The sequence below is a fragment of the Bidens hawaiensis genome, unplaced genomic scaffold, assembly GCF_021521415.1.
Source record: "Bidens hawaiensis isolate Kalapana, Puna unplaced genomic scaffold, B.hawaiensis_p1.1 tig00054908_1, whole genome shotgun sequence".
In the NCBI taxonomy this organism is placed as follows: Eukaryota; Viridiplantae; Streptophyta; class Magnoliopsida; order Asterales; family Asteraceae; genus Bidens; species Bidens hawaiensis.
Window position 1 is genome coordinate 28,552 of NW_027506309.1, and position 18,918 is coordinate 47,469.

General features: G+C 32.8%; 1 pseudogene; it reads left to right on the forward strand.

The window, feature by feature from the left end:
• Window positions 1–1,868: 1,868 nt before the first annotated feature.
• On the forward strand, window positions 1,869–3,475 carry LOC143617458 (CENP-B homolog protein 2-like; annotated as a pseudogene).
• Window positions 3,476–18,918: the final 15,443 nt, after the last annotated feature.

Consider the following 18,918-nt stretch of genomic DNA (forward strand, 5'->3'; position numbering starts at 1 on the left):
TTAAATACGTCTCACAAGACAAAATTAAAAATGAACATTTTTCAAGAATTTTAAAATTTGTACGGACCAGGTATGAAACATAAAAATATCGTCGGGGGGGAGGGGGGAGACTATTTTTTTAGAAGAAAAGTTAAGAAAGAAATATGGTCTCCTTCAACATTTTCAAAATTTGGCATTGTCCATCAACATTATTCCATATTTGGTCTGCTCCCTTAATATTTTTAAAAGTTTGATCTGCTCCCTCATAGTAAAGATCTTCTCCCAATATGTCTCCTCGGTCCAAATTATTTGAGAATACTCAAGGTTTTTTGGTTGTGTTGGGAATTCTCTCTCTAGAATAGACTATTTTAAGAATTTTGTGATAGAGATTAATTATACTAGAGGTTAGTCTTTCCTATTTTGATGGGATGCTGATTAAGATGTAAAATAAAAGGTCAAGGGTTTAAACCTTGTATAATGTAAAATTTAGTCGTTCAAAAAGACATTACACTAGAGACTTGTTATGTGAAATTGTGATCATGCATACACTTTGACTCATGTAAACTAAAAATCATACTGTACAGTTGACACTAGCATGTTACCCTTTCTTTGTGTATCGTCAGACTTTTTACTGATGAACTAAATACACAGACGAATAAAATGTGTGTCTCATGTAGTTTTTTGTGTATCTACTATTCACTTTAAATGCATATAGTATAAGAACATTCTCATCCCATTCCCTATCTTCAAACCAAAAATTACACTAAAATTCATTTTATTTTCTCTTTCCATTTTAATTAAGTAATACTTTTTATACATTTTTTCTTTCCTTAACTCACAACCACTTTCAAAATATATTAAAAAATTATAAGGGATGAACGGTAACTTTTCAAATATACAGAAAATCACTACTTTTTTTAAAATATAAAAAGTCTTCACTCACAACACCCAGAATCACTCTCTAAATTATAAAAACACCCCTCACATAATATGAGGGGTTGGACGAGTCGTCCAACCCCTCATATTATGTGAGGGGTGTTTTTATAATTTAGAGAGTGATTCTGGGTGTTGTGAGTGAAGACTTTTTATATTTTAAAAAAAGTAGTGATTTTCTGTATATTTGAAAAGTTACCGTTCATCCCTTATAATTTTTTAATATATTTTGAAAGTGGTTGTGAGTGAAGGAAAGAGAAAAAGTAATGATAAAATGTATAAAAAGTATTATTTAATTGAAATGAAGAGAGAAAATAAAATGAGTTTTAGCGTAATTTTTGGTTTGGAGATAGGGGATGGGATGAGAATGCTCTAAGAGCATTCCCAATGGATTCCCTAAATTATGTGAGGGGATTCTCTATTTTTTAGAGATGGTTAAAAATGGTTGTGAGAGGATGAGAGAGAAAATGTTAATGTTCATTAGGGGTGAGCAACTTAACCGCCATAACCGTTAAACCGAACCATAATCGACATAACCGAACCGATTTTAACCGATAACCGACATAACTAGTGGGTCGGTTAATGAATTTTCAAAAATGCCAAAATACGGGTCGGTTTTGGTTAAAGATAATTATAAAACCACCATAACCAAACCAACCCATTTATTAACAAACAATATGTTTTGGATTAACTTCCACCAAACATCTTGCTGGATTATATCATTTTAAAATTTTTGGTTCAATTTTTGTTATCAAATTAAGTTGAATTTCATTGTTCGATTATATAATATCATTCCTTTTTGTATATTTGTATTAATATTATGGATTGTATACTTTGTAAGATTATGTCATGTCGTTTTTTGTAATAATTGGTACCAAACTTTTAGACCAATTACATTGTTTTGGTTACGGTTAATCGACCAATAACCGACTCACTATGGTGTGAAAAAAACAACAATGACAGATGAGATTCAAAGAGCATTATGCAAGCACAAAAAGGATAATCCAAGTCTCACTCAAAAGCAATTGCAAGAATGGGTTCATAGTAACTATGGTTTGTAGGTGAGTCAAGCGACAATATCGAATACAGTTAAGCGGTCTTTAGAGTATCTCTCACTTGCTCCGAAAGAGGCGATGTTAAGCGACACAAACCGGCAAAATTTCCTGACCTAGAAAAATCTTTCTATGAATGGATTCTTCAATATCAAGAACATGTGAATATGACAGGTGAACTAATCATCGAGAAGGCGAAAAAGTTCATGAAAGATATGTATCCAGTGGATACTCCATACTTTACTTTTTCTATTGGTTGGCTTGGAAAGTTCAAAGCAAGATATGGAATTAAAAATTTCTGGCGTTTTGGAGAGAGTGGGTCTGTTAAAATGGAGGGCATGGAGGACAAATTAAAATCCATAAGAGACAAAGTTGATCAGTTTGAAATGAAAGACATCTTTAATATGAATGAAACAGGTTTGTTTTTTTATTATTTTATTTTATATTTTGTACTTTAGTGATGTACTGTAATTATTTACATGTTTTGATCTTAAACAGGTTTGTTTTTTAGATTTCAACCGGATCATTCCCTTGCAACAATGCAGCTTGAAGGGAAAAAACAAGACAAGGAAAGACTAACTGTTGCTATTTGCTGTAATGAGGACGGTTCGGAAAAACTTCATTTATGGATTATTGGGAAATATGCTAAACCAAGGTGCTTCAAGAATGTAAACTTGAACAGTCTGAACTGTGAGTACCGTGCTAACAAACGAGCTTGGATGACTGGTGTGTTATTTGAAGAATATGTTCGCCAACTTGATAAAAAAATGGTTGGAAGAAAAATTCTCTTGATTGTGGATAATTGTCCTGCTCATCCAAAAATTATTGAAGGATTACGAAATGTTGAATTATTTTTTTTGCCACCAAACACAACTTCAAAAATTCAACCTTGTGACGCGGGGATCATACGAGCTTTTAAGATGCATTATAGTCGTCGATTTTATAGAAGTCTTTTGGAGGGTTATGAATTAGGGGTTCCAAATCCAGCAAAAATAAATGTATTAGATGCAATGAATCTTGCAATTTCAGCATGGACTATGGATGTTCGTGCAAATACAATTGCGAACTGCTTTCGTTATTGTAAACTTCGATAAACAGATAACATGACTTTTGAGAACTCAGATGAAGGTGGTGAAAGCACTCAAGAACTCCAGAATTTGATCAAAGAGTTGGGTTATCGCAATGCAATGGATGTCGAAGATGTTCTGACTCATCCAGAAGAAAATGTAGTTGCACAGTTGTTGACTGATGAAGAAATTATTGAAAGCGTTATTGGAATTAATAAAGATGATATCGATGAAGAAGATGATGAAAGTTCTATAATGGAGCCCCCTTCGCGAAACGAAGCTATTAAAGCGGCAATCACAATGAACATTTTCTTGTTGAGCTATGAGAAAACAACACCAGAAGTTCTTACCATGCTAAGGAAAATTAGAGACGAGATTCAAGGGGAAATTGATTTCAACAAAAAACAAAAGACAGTTGAGTCATTTTTCAAGAAACCTTCATAAATCATTCATGTAATATGCTATATATAAGGAATTATTAATTTATATTTTATATGGGGTCTAAAGAAATTATCAAAAATGTATTATCTTATAATTTTAGCGAATTATTAATTTAGCACCCTATCCCCGAGTCGGGACCGGCAAAAAATATTATTTTAGAGAGTTTATTAAATAATCGAGTATTAATTTATCGAGTTTCTACTGTATGTATTATAGAATATCGATATGCCAAGAAATTTTAAAAATAAAAATAAAAAAATACCGCACCTATTTAATTAATTTTGAGTTTTTATGTTAACCATATTTTTAACTGGTTCACATTACCAACATATTATTGAAGAAAATTTCAATACGTACAAAGGTTATTTGATATTAATTGTTTGTAAATAAAATAAGTTTCGAATTAAAACAAAGGTCAACTTGGTGATATAAGAGAATTTGGCATCTATATTTATATAAACTTTTACACTTGTAAATGATAGTTTATAATTATGGCCACTAAATGCTCCTAGGCATGTGTTTTATGACAAAAGTTAGACAGGTCATTTATTATTAATGGCGAATATTCAACTTTATTTATTTTAGTTTTGAGTACTAAAATAAACCAAGGACTAAACAATTATGTCCCTAAAATACGGGTTACAATTACACCCAACATGATCATAAAACAATTTGTAACGTCGGTGGACTTTCATATATAATTAATTTGAATGTTAACACTTCTAAATATTAAAAATTCTTTGCCATATTAAAGAAAAAATTAACAAATACAGAGTCTTTTTTAAAATAAATTACTTTTTAGTATTGTAAACGGCTTTCAAATGTGTTTGAATCAAACTTTAGTAGAGTATAATTGCATGTTTCGACTAGATGACGACAATTGATCATTGCTTTAAAATTATTTATATTTAAAAAGTTGAAAAGGATGTTGATTGAAGGGTACTCTGGTGGTGAGGATTATTATTTCCATGTATGGAAAACATTTTATATTGAATGCCAGTATCATACCAATGAAAAACTTTTTTTTATCAGATATCAGTACCATAAATAAAGTTGAAGTGTTAACATTCAAATTAATTATATATGAAAGTCCACCGACGTTACAAATTGTTTTATCGATCATGTTGGGTGTAATTGTAACCCGTATTTTAGGGACATAATTGTTTAGTCCTTGGTCATATAAAATAACTAGAGTACTCAAAACTAAAATAAATAAAGTTGAATATCAATTGAACATCGGTTTTGGCCATAGGTATTCATTTTTATGGTTTTTGGATTTAAGGCGAGTCACTTTTGTTGTTTTTTTTATTGTCAGCTTTTAACCGATACCATACCACCATAATTTGTACGGTAATCAATTTGAGTTCTTCTTGCAAGAGCAGGTCGTAAAGACGACATACCAGCAACCCCATAGACGTTTAGACCTTTCTTGTCTCATTATTTATTGTAGCAACATACACACCTCAGATGAAATTACAAACGTCCATTGTTAGTTTAACGCTCGAGGATGGCGCCAAACTGTTCCAAAAAGAAACCAACTAGCTCGTAAAACACCCTGACTTGCTTCCATGAGAAATTCGCTGGTAACAAGATATGAACCCTGGTCTTCCCACTAGCTCAAAGTGATCCAACTAAGTGAATATCCGTATCGTATAACTAACATTTAGTTAACCATATCAAATCACAAAATGACACCACCTTAGACATATTTATTTTTATCTTTTGAATTAATTTAAAAAGATAAAACCAAGTATATATGATATTATGATCGTTATAAATATTAGCATTTTTCAGCATGACATGCAAATCGCATTATATTAAACCCTCGGTCTTGTAGTTTATCCTATCTGCAAGCTGAAGAAAGAGGCCAAAACACTAGAATGAACCGTAGCCACAAAAATACACCCAAACTAACCGCTAAAAATTTATATAAAGATAATATACAAGAATACAAAAATACTGGACCATCACATATATTCCCAACCATAAGTGGTGCCAAATCTAACAAAGTATGCTTACTCGTCCAGCTGCTAGTTTCGTTTCTTACTAACCTCGAGTTCGAAAATTTGAAACACAATCCACCGAAGGTTTTTGTTAGATATAATGCACTCATAACCAGACTATTTACCAGACCGACGAGCCTGTTTCAAAATCCTGATGATGTTATGAATAATTTTGACAATGTTAGCAAAATATAGAATATGTAGTAAATAAATCAGAATATGAGATTTAGAAATAATAAAATAATATAAGGATGAAAGAACTTAAAGTTCGTCCAACTATTGATTCTGTTTCCCAGTTCAAACCGGTAACCAAACAATTATTTTTTATGAAACGTCAACTTTCATTAAACCACTAGCAAGACACTAAGACAAAACAAACACAAGACAAACAACCAAAACAAAAAAGTTACATCAATCTTGCCATGAGATACTAATTAAAGGACAACGGTTCTTAATCCAAAGATATCCCAAAGACTTTATATCAACCAAGGTTTTGCTTATGATCACCGATTTGTTTTCAAAATAACTTCAATTCTAGACTTTCAAATACATCAACAAGCTGCAAGGATAATCCCGCGAAGTGCCTTTTCTGCCGTTGGCAAAGACAGCTTGACTCATGGCTATTTAGAAGATCATGCACCTAGAAAACAAAAATAGGAGAATTTAACACCAAGTACTTATAAATTACCAAATCACCGTGGTAAAATGGCACACAATTAGAAGATGCTCACCCGTTTCTTCTCCTTCATTGCAAAGCTTACAAACAACCGGGTCAGTGCTAATGTTTCTTTTTGTAGGACCCTCAAAAGTCTGGATCCTATTCATTTCGACCTCTAAAGCAAAGATGTTGGTTTTAACAGGAACCCAACTATTCCAATATAAAGACTATTATTAAAAAGCCAACTGGAACAATTTTGTAAGCGGTCCGATTAGATTCTGAAAACAATGGCCAACAATTTTAATTAAGACTATCAGCTAAAAAAAACTTTTTGAACATATTAAAATATAGTCTATATCAAATTTTAAAGGCTACGCTTATTTAATGTTACATATGATCAAAATTCTTGGATACCACTCGCATTGACACAATAACTCATTGAGGAACTAAAACATTAACAGGTTCTCTCTGATCATTTTGGTCACTTGAATCATAAGTACTATCACTTTTACTTTTACGTCACTTTGCGTAAATATTATCACATATCTTGTTGTGACTTTGGTTTAACATATTAAACAGTTAAATTGATAAAATCAAAGTAGGTTTTATTACCGTGATCAACCATATGAAATTGAACAAAAAAATAAAATTTAATTATTTCTTGTGAAAAAAAAAACTACTCCGTACAGATAAAGTAAAAGTCAAAGCCCAAATGGTTTGACTTTTAGCGCGTTAGTCTCATCTATAACAGAAGGAGACACCTTGTCCTATAACCCAGCTATAGATGTTGGTCACACGAGCGGCGCGTTAACGTCACCTTTTAAGCCACAGGGGACACAACCAAGCGTTAGTTATGGAGCACCGTGTGGTCCTCCTGATCGACGGCTGAGATTGGTTGGCAGCTGCACCGTAAGATGATAGTCCCACAGGAGGAGAAATTGCATGTGACGCGGACCAGCTTGCTGTCGAGGATTGGGACCCTGCCCATGTGTGGATTGGTGATTGGTGGGACCCACGGAAGGATTATTATTATTATTATTATTATTATTATTATTATTATTATTATTATTATGTGTAACGCGCCTCAGGGTTAGACGTGCACAAATCGGGTTCACCTTGAAAACCCGAACCGGTTCGGAACCGGTTTTTTTCAAACCGGGTAGAAAATGACACCGGTTCCAGTCAGGAACCGGTTCTCGACCCGAACCGATGCCCAGAAATGTAAACTTTTAGGAACCGGGTAGGGTTTGAACCGGAACCGGTTTTTACGTAAAAACCGGTTCCACCGGTTTTTTTTGAAATTTAAATATTATAGCCGTTAGGAACCGGTTCCAACGGCTATATAGCCGTTTTTGACCGTTGGAACCGGTTTTTTAACTACAAATAGGTTATTTTCTTACTATAAATAGCAAGGTTTGTTTGTGTACTTGTTAAACCACTTTCAAAACTTTAAAACACACTCCAAACCACAATTAACCTTAAACCGACAACAAATGGCAACTAATGATGACGTTGTTATGGTGATCGAAACAACAAGATGCCCCGATGTTTGGGTTCATTACGATTTGTGTCTCATGACCGACTCACATGAGTTGGCACGTTGCAAATATTGCTCGAAGTTTCTTAAAGCAGAGTCCAACTCGACATTACGAAAACATACGAATAAGTATTGTCGAGAGAAAAGAAGTTTGGAAGCTAAAAAAACGGAAGTGGGAGAGTCGTCCGGCTCTACAACCCAAAAATAAGTATTCCCGGATTAAAACGACGGACTTTGTTTTTTATGTTTTAGTTGTTATGTTTAGTATCGTTTAGGTTTTAATAATGTTTGTAACAGTTATTTTTTAAATAAATAAAATGTTCGTCATTAAAAAAGTAACAAAAATTAATCATGAGTAACAAAAGTAATTATAATAAAACAAATCAAAACTAAATATTAGTTGAAAAAGTTACAAATAATTTTACCAAAACAAATAATTACAACTCTTCTTCGTCTTCATTCTCGTCTTCACCCTCGTCTTCGTTATCGGAAGAAACTCCGTCCTCCGCCTCCTCATCATGAATATTACCGTTAGAACCGGTTCCAACGGATCTATTGTCTCAAAAACCGGTTCCAACGGCTATATTACCGTTGGAACCGGTTTCAACAGCTAATTGGTATCTAAAAAACCGGTTCCAACGGCTATATTACCGTTGGAACCGGTTCCAACGGCTAGTTTGACTTTTGTTTGACCCTTCAAAAAAAACCCGTCGGAACCGATTTTTCCAGGTACGAACCGAACCGGTTCCAATTAAGAACCGGGTAGGAACCGGGTTGGAACTGATACTGACATACAAATAGGAGAACCGGGTACGATTTTCGGGTACAAAAATACCCAAACCGGGTATTGTACCAACTGGGTTGGAACTGGAACCGGTTCCGGTTCAATTCCACCAGTTAGGTTCCAGAACCGGTTTTTTTTGTGCACATCTACCTCAGGGTAGTTCTCGCACGCTTCCATTATTTGAGCTTGGTTTCACCTTTTGGAGGTGTCACATTTAATTATTCCGCATGGCTGTCAAAATCACTAAAATGTATGCAATGTTATTTATATAAATAAATGTAAAATGCAAAAACTGGACATATTACTGTGTTTATTTTTTATTTTTTTTTATTGTTTTAAAACGAAAAACTTTTCTTTCTATGTGTTTAAACCACCGCACTCTTTAATTTTTTGTTACCTTACTCAGGGTTGAATATGTTATCTTAACTGGATTAACACTGGTTTCAGAGTTTGGCTTGGGTATTCCTCTAGGAATGCTATCGGCTGCCACTTGACATTCGTGCCGCCACAAGAGCAGAACTCTCTGCTTAACACACTGTGAGACGAAAATCCGGATGGGCTCTGGATCCGAGCTGACAACCTCACAACGCGTAACTTAAAACTTTCATTGTCAATATCCACCTCAAAGTGACACAAGTGGTGATCGAACTTGGTTTTCCACTGGAGAAACCAAGCTTTCCAACCACTAGGCCACAAGTGGGGTACTTAGATAAATTAATAAAATAAATATTAGTTTTTTTTTTTTGAACGACTTTCTTTAAAGTTTAAACCACTAGCAAGACGCCAGGAACAAAAACAAACGATAAAAAATTATAACAAAAACTTACGTCAGTTATGCCATGAAATACTTTATAAAGGAAATCGATTCTTGATTCAAAGATACCCCGAAGATTTAATGTTCTTCATAGCTTTGTTTACGGTCGCTAATTTGTTTCAAAGATTGTGATAGTTTCATTTTCTAGAATTCCAAATACAAAAACAATCCGGTGAGGATAATCCCATAGAGCGTTGTCTTCTTCCGAGTACTAAGTTGCTAGACTAGTGAATCTTAAGGCGATCACAAATCAAGAAAGCAAAAATGGGAGAGATTTGACAGCAACTACTTATGAATTGCTAAATCAATGTGGCAAAATGACACGTTATTAGAAGATTTATGTAATTCTCATCTAATATTAAAAAACCAAAATTTTGTACCGTGGCCTTTTTATTTTAAGAAATGACATTAAATGAAAATTATAATTTGGATAAAGTAAATTTACAAGTATTCTTCTGTAAACCTTATACAACAATTGTTTGTTTGTGATAAATAGGTGGTTATTTCTAAAGTAATATTAGATCGTTGATCCTTTTGACTGCAATATAGTTTCTTGCTGATATGTACAACTTGTTATAATTGTTTGTTCGTATACCGATTTCAAATTGTTGTGTCATTGACTCATTGAGAAAACAAATTTTGTTTCTAAAGTTTCTATTGCTTTTAGTTCAAGCATAAACATGTTATAAGATGTAATAAAAACATGACACGTCACGTTTAAACATGTGTAGAGAGCTTCATGGGTTGGTCAGATTAGGCATGCAACCTAAAAAAGATGAACAGCTCTTCAACAACCTAGGGGGTAAAAAGGGATACCCCATGTGTGTTATACTTTCATGCTAGTAGTCAGTTGTAGTAAAAGTGGGTATTAAGTGGTGACGATGAGCCCCACTATCTATAGGTTTTCCATACGTCTAGGAGATAACGACATCTTACCATTATGATGAGCTTTACTACTCATAAGGTGCATTATTGTCCTTAAGAAACTCGAGTGAGCAATCTTAACCGAATGTCAGTGTTATCCGTGTTGAAGCCAAGATAAGATAACATTAAACTCCCGTGCACATGTCACGCATACACAAACATTCAGCGTGCGCACGCAAGACAGGTCTAGGAAAAACATCTTACTATTGTGATGAGCATTACTACACATAAGGTGCATTATTGTCCTTTAACAAAGTCGAGTGAGTAATATTAACTGAATGTCGTGTTCAAGCTAAGATAATATTTGAACTATAGTGCACAAGTCAATTTGGCTTATCCCAATTTGGATTTCACTCTTATCCCAATCTAGTGCGTTACTATCCTTTAACAAAGTCGAGTGAGTAATATTAACCGAACATCATTGTTATCTATGTTCAAGCAAAATAATAAGATAATATTTGAACTCTAGTGCACAAGTCAATTTGGCTTTTGGTACTCCCAATTTAGGTACACTCCACCATCACCTAGTAGGCTAGTAACAACCTAACACGCCTCAAATAATAACACAACCCAAACCTTAGACACGTTTTGGAAGCGAGTTTTACTTGATTTCACCCACACATAAAACTCTTTCAAATAAGAAGGCTACAACTATATTTCATTGGAAGGTAAGGTACAACGTACACACGTGTATAGTAAATGTCGAAAGGTCATATATGGACCACACACCACACGTGAAACCAATAAATTAGACTTTTGGGTTGGGCCTATTTTTTGTCTTCACGTCCATAAGTTAATGTGTCCCAACAGCCCATTATCCATACCCCATCAGCCTTCTTTTGACTAGTTGAAAAACAAATACAATTTCCAATTCAAAATTGTCTGCTTCTCACTTGTGACTACCATTTATTCAGAAGAATATATTAAAAAAAAAACTTAAAAGCTTCAAAAGTCATATCTAACTGGATAGACCTGACATGATATTTGCATCTTACAACGAATTTGAAAAGACACATGCTGTCCAAAAAAGACAGCATATTTGGTACTCCATAATATAATAGTTTTTCTTTTTATAAAGTTTAGGATGTTTAAGCATAAACTATCAACAACCTTAAACTGGTTTTCTTTAACTAAAAACACTTAAAATTACTAACTACTAAAACTTGCAATATTGAAATATTAATGATATCTTTTGGTGAACCCATCATAATGAAGTAACTTGTTAACACGTATAGCTGTTGTAACCCTACCGAAAAATAAATATACTTGTCTAATTAAAGGAAAAAAACAACACATACCCGAGCATTTATATTTTTGCAACGACATTTGAAAGAATGAATGGTTGCCAAACATTGTAAAATACACCAAGAAACAGCACACAAATCCTTTTCAATAGCAATTAAACATCATGGGCATAAATGATCTTTTAATGCCCACAAATGTCATATTTATCCTCGTTCTCTAGTTTTATTTTATGAATTTCAAAAACTTCTTTTTTCATATAACAAATTTAAGCAGAAAATTGTAAAAAAAAAAGTATAAACCACTTATACGGAGCGTTGATATGATATAGTAAAGAGACAATTATGTCGTTACATAATCCCTTTTGCCTGTTCGGATTTCTCACCTTCACGAACAATTATGGACTACTGAACTCACCCCAATTACCCCCCCCCCCCCCTCTCTTACTGGCCTTGTGGGATAGCGGCTGTGTGAACGAGCCGACCTCACCCTCTCTTCTCCACATCCACCATAATGAACAGCCACGTACTTCACGCGACTGCCATGTGCTCAACATACATTTGTTGAAGATGCTCTAAGTTTCATTTCAGCTAGATTGGAAAAAGGTGGCTTCTTTGTTGTGAAGTTACTAATTAACTTCGCCATACATGTTATACATGCAAACAGTTATTGCATGCACATGCAGTTGATATTATGTAATTCATGAGATACACTGAATATGTATAATAAGTAGGTAACCTTTAGTAGTCATATTAAAAGACAACCAACTTTAAAAGGAAGCCATTGATAATTGCATTTTAATTAATCTCACTATGTATTGAATCAACATTCTGAACTACGTTGTTAGAAATTGCTTTGAATTTGGTTCAAGGCTTGAAGTGGTTGTTCTAAATTGTTCCCCTTCGAAATACCCTTGAGTTATGAATTTAAAGCCTATCTACTTCAGTTCCCCAATACACCGGTTTATTAGCTAAATGGCAATTGACGCATACAATATGTCCAGTCGCTTCTCATGGATTTTCATAACCCTGCTATGAAAAATGGGATATGCATTTGAAATGGGTGTACGAGTTACTATAAATATCATGAGTGATACGGGAATAGATCAAGTAATCTGTTTTCTTTATACAAGAAAAACTATTTCTAGTTTGCATACGGTCCAATCATTGATCCCGAAAATTTCTACAATAAAAATTGGGATAGGTCACTAATGGAGTTTCCTACCCATGATTTTGTTATTTACTAGAATAATTTGACTCGATTAATATATAGGAATATAGGATGAATCTCCGGGATGGGTAGAAATAAAAGGCGATTTTCAATCTTTTGCTTATGTACAATTGCAAAGTATGAAACATTATAACTTAAGTGAATTAAGTAGACCATTTCAGATAGTCGCTCTCTCAGTCTCTTTTGGTTTTAAGTTATGCACGTTGATTCACTTAACAAGTATGTGAATCGTTGTTGGTTGCTTAGTTGTTTAACTGTTTGGATAATCATTTTAAAACTTACACGTCACTGTTTTTACAATACATTCTTGTAGATCTGATACTAGTTTCTTATCACTTAAATTTTCTATGGTAAAAATAGGCTTGCTTTGGCTTCTCGTAATTTTGAGCTGAATAAACACTACCAACACGTTTTAATAACAACATGACTTGTTATAACGTAATGTAACTTTTTATATCCTGAACTAACTCACTAACATATGGCAATGCCTATTGAGGTCAACTAGCATACTAATCATTATACACATGACTTTAATATCAAAATGACTTGTTATAACCTAATATGACTTTGTATAACTTAAAATAAATTTGCAATACATGACAAGGCCCATCCGTGTATTGATTGTCCTACACTTCTTTAACACCAATATAACTTGTTACCAGATAGCGTGAACCTACCATACTATATATTTATGTCTCTGTTTAATTTGTTCTCGCATTTCATTGTGGTTATTGATGATATGCTTATTCTATAATAAACATATATATAGCATTCTCATCCTACTCTTTATCTCTAAATCAAATATTACAATAAAATTCACTATATTTTCTCTCTCCATTTCAATTAAATAATGCATTTTATCATTACATTTTCTCTTTCTTTCACTCACAACCACTCTCAAAATATATTAAAAAATTATAGGGGATGAACAGTAACTTTTCAAATATACTGAAAAATCACTATTTTTTTCTAAAATATAAAAACTCTTTACTCACAACACCTTAAATCACTCTCTAAATTATAAAAACATCATTCACACAAAATGAGGGGTTGGATGAGAATGCTTTTAGAGTAAAATATGACCTACACGTTTATATCTTTAAGATCATCAAAATAGGGCACATGCATAGACCAGATCGACCTCCTGTATAAGATGTCCAAAGCGTGTAAAGTTTTAGTTTAATTCACTAACTTGTTAATAACTTTTTTTTTTCTGCTATTAATCAAAGTGTTCGATAAATTAATGTTATACGAATGCCGGATAGATAACTTGGCATGAGAAAGAGTATTAAATACAGCATAACCCCATTACCAGAATCATTTGGCACCGATGTATATGGGCGAAGTTGAGAGTGATTTGGATGTTACTTTAGTTACAAAAGAATATCGGGTTAATAAGTGTTTGTAAATGATATTTTAACTTCATATATATAAGACAAAACAAAATTTGTAGTACTTTTCTTTATCGTACAAACACATATTGATTATTGAATCACATGATGAATATGAAATATACACATTTTTTTTCTTTTAACATCTAATAATCTACTTCTAAATATAATTATCTAAAGAGAATAAGCACCCATCACACCACTAGATACCATTGAGATTGATATTAAAAAAAAAAGGACGCAAACACATTTAGTTACCTGGTTTCATACATTTTTCTTTTCTTGTAAAAATATAAACATGGAGAGTCAGGCCCGGCCCATAGGGTGGGCAGGAGGGCAACAATCCAAGACTAATCATCTTTTAGGGCCCATAAATATTTTTTGTATATTTTATATAATATTCAAACAAACCAACAGGCCCGGCTCATAGGGTGGGCAGGGAGGGCAACAGCCCATCATCTTTTAGGGCCCATAAATATTTTTTGTATATTTTATATAATATTCAAACAAACCAATATAAGTTCAAAAATTGAATTTGGTTCAACTGGTTGGATGCTTTTGTATCACATTGTCTGCTCAAGTTCAATCATTGGAATTTTTTATCAAACTAGTGTTGATGGAAAAAGTATTTACCATTTTGGTGTTCTATGAAAACTATTTACCAAGCTAGTGTTTTCATTTATTTTCTATTCACCTTTTATTATTAAATCATCATATAAGAGTTTTTTTTATTATTTTTATATTAGTTAACCTTTTTTTATATTTTATCAACAAAACTTTTCTTATCTTTTTTTTTCTATCTCGTTGTTATTCTTTTTATTTCTTTCTTTTTTAATTGTTTTCAAATGTATTTATTTTTTGCTTTTATTTAAATGTATTCATTTTACGAATTTTATTTTTTAGGTTTAGTTTCGAGACTTTGATGAACCTAAACGATACGGGTTTTACCAAATTATGTTATTTTTTTTGTTTTAAATATGTTCATTTACGAATTTATTTTTGGATTAAGTTCCGGTACAGTAACGAACCTAACTGGTACTGATGTTCTGGATTCTTTTCGTTTTAAATATGTTCAGTGTAGCATATTTAGTTTATTTTACACATTTTTTTTAAATTTGTTTATAGTTATAGAGATCGGTAGCGACTCAACTTCATTTGGCATTTTTGTCTTTTTGTTTGTGTTCTTTGAATTTCATATTTTCGTTTATATTTGATATTGAGACTCGTGGCTCGTAGCAGGTTAAGTTTTAATGTTTGGTTATCTTTTTATGTTTCTTATTTCATTTTGAATTTATTTAGATGTTTATTTGTTTTTATATTTGACAATAGTAGATAAAAAAATAAAATAAGAAGAAAAGAATTATAACAATTACTGAAAATACAAAAAAAAAGAAAAGAAAGAAAGAAAAGAAAAGCTGACTGATAAGAATATATATATAAAAAAAAAAGAAGATACTGGATTGATGGATAAAAATATACATAAGCACTAAAAATAAATAATCGATTAACTAAATAAAAAAAATTAAAAGACTCCAATAAAAGAATTTAAAAATAAAGATGAATATAAAATAAATGAAAAACACTAGTTTGGTAAATAGTTTTTATGGAACACCAAAATGATAAATATTTTTTCCACCGACACTAGTTTGGTAAAAAATTCTCAATCCTTTCATCTTACAGTTTTTTTGACTTCATTTTTTAGGAAGCACAAGCCTCACCAAAATTTAAGGTCTTAATTATGAAGGCTTGTTAGTTAATTTAATATGCCCCCTTTTTATCTAGTCATTATGTCTTATGTTTTGTTAATGTCTTTTTTTTATTATATTATTTTATTTATTTGTATTTAAAGACCAAAATGACTTTTCATTTAGAATAAAAAAAGTTAGAAGAGGCTCATGATTTGTTTGAGTATACAAGTTATTAATTATATCATAGTTATGATAACTTCTTTTTTGCTTATTATTATTATTATTATTATCGTTGTTGTATTCACCTTTTATATACAAGATATTAAGTTTTTATTTTAAGACCAAAATGAGTTTTCATTGAAAATAAAAAAACATTAGAAGAGACTCACGGTTTGTTTAAGCATACAAGTTATAATTAGATCATTGTTACGATAACTTTATTTTTTTTAACCTTATCATAATTATCATTGTAATATTGACCTTTCATATATAAGTTATTAAGTTTTTATTTTCAGGGCCTATTTTTTCATTTGCCCCGAGCCCCTGAATTCTTAAGAATTTTTAGAGACGGCCCTATGGAGAGTGCTTTACTACAAGACTGCATTTAATAGAAAACTGTAGTAATTGATGAATGGATGTTACCGCTTTTAAAAACTAAAATGACAGAGAAAGAATTTAAAGAAAAACATAAATAAGCAATTAAGTTAGTTTATTCAAGTGCTAGTATTAGTAAATACATTATGCTATTTATATCTATACTCTTTATACTCTGTAAGGCTGGATGTTATGGAAAAAAAAATACGTCATCCTTGCCATGTAGGCTTGATGGCGCCAGCTACACCGCGCCGACCATATCATCGACGATGCCATCCATGGCCACCACCATTCTGCCCACGTCGTTTTTCATCTTGGTTTTTTGCGCAATTGTGGTCCCCTCTCCCTCTTTCTAGCCGTTATACAACGGTTTCATTTCAATAAAAAAAACTTAATAATTATTATAAATTATTATATAAAATAACACAATTTATACCTCACATCACACTTGTTTTGCTCTTCAAACCATACAAAAAACTCTTGTCTTAAAAAAAAACCTCACAATGCAGCCCAACCAATGCCCGACCTTCAACGCGGGGGACCCGATGAACCCGATGTGAAGAAACATGACACCGGGTGATTCAAACAACCCGTATTTCTTAAACCAACGCACACAAGAGATGGTGTATTGGCCGATATTACCACCCGAGCTAATGCTCCCATCCCAACTACTTCCCTAGTGCCCACCATTTTCTACTCAAGCACCCGAGTCTCAACCATCATCCACTCAAGTACCCGAATCCCAACCTTTACCTACGCAAAACAAACCGAAAACCTCCAAACTAAAACACACAAAAAAACCAAACGATGAACCGAAAGAACCTCGATTCGAGAAGGAGATGTGGACACCCGAGGAGGAGTTGGCATTGGCGAAAGCGTGGCTTGACTCGTTGGAAAATTCCAGTGAATGTAATTTTTGTATATATATTATAGGGGATGGTAAGGCTAGTAAACAATTTTTGCGGGAGGCAAAGGCTAAGTTTTTCCAAGCAATGGGTCGGAGTGAACACCGCGCGCACCGCACGCCCGACTTTGTGTCCGACAAATGGTTGCAAATGCGAATCAAACTTACCAACTTCAACAACATTCATAGCCAGCTTACAAATAGTCGACGTAGAGCAAGAAGTTCAAGTGATCTTGATGTGATGGAGGAGACCCATAAACAATTTAAATTTTAAAGGCATTTACAAAGCGTCGTTTATTTTGGTGGAACATAGGAAACTTCTCCGGCCTTCACCAAAGTGGCATCATGTACCGCCACTTCATACGAGAACACGTGCTAAACGGTCCAAAACAACATCTTGCGCGAGCAAACCAACTTCCTTTCAATCCACGTTGGATGTTTACCATGAGATGTTTCGCCGTGATGAATTTGATTCGTAGTTTTATTTTTTTTATTTGAACTTTGGTTTGTATTTTTATTATTCACCTTTTGTTTAACTTTAATTTATGACGTTTTTTTAATTTGAGCATTGGCTTCTTCTTGTTATATTATCTTACAATTTTAGTTCAAGTAAATTTATATTTCTTAAACAAATTAAATATAAATAAATAACAATTATTATTTGGCATTTGGCACCGTGACATTATAACTAATAAAACTAGGTTATCATGCAACAAATAAAATATGGGATTGCCTCTCTTCCTACGTGGCAGTGACATGGCATGATAACTAGCAAAACTAGGGTGGCGTTTGCTATGCATGAATGATAGGAGGAATGAAATGATTCATTGCACGGGAATGAAAAAAGTGATGTTTGATTGTTCAATGGAATGGAATCATCCATTACAGATGGAATCCCATTCCATCAAAATCATTCCTTCCCATCCCCCATCTTTTTTTTAATTATATTCCTCCTTCACCCTACTTTCTCAACTCTATTCCTCCTTCACCCTCCTAAAATAATTGAGATAGGAGTTTTATATTATTTCTATTTCATTCATACAATTTCTTTGGATCCCAAACAACATAAAGTAATAATTCATTTAATTCCCATAGGTTAACCAAACAAGACAAAGGAATGGTAATGGTCTATTCTATTCCCTTGTCCATTTCATTCTTTCTCTCATTCCATTCCCCCTTTATTCCATTACAACTATATGTTTTGTCATTGTCACTTTCATATTAATTCTTACTTTTTTTAAAAAAAAATTATTATTTATTTACTTATTAAACATACAAACTTACTAACTGTTGATTTAATCTATTTTTTTATTTTCTTTCAAATTACTAGTTTAATAAATTAACACCCATCATTTAACAACATACCAAAATTAAAGCCTAGATTAGAACATAATAACTATCCTTTAAGTTATAATTTCATTTCTTATAACTAAATAATTTAAAGGTTTATTGGATTTTAATAATCCCTATTGACTGATATTGGCCGATAATAATCGCTATTCATCTTATCATCGTTGGCGGTCCCAAATTTAAAAAAGTTGGCCCCCAATGGTCCCCCGTTAAAAATGACTTAACGGCGTTATACTTTTTCCGAATTTCAAACTAATGTTTTAGGGTTTTTGATCGGAATGAGGATACGAGTCGATTGATGTAAAGCTTCGTTCGAAATGGTACTCC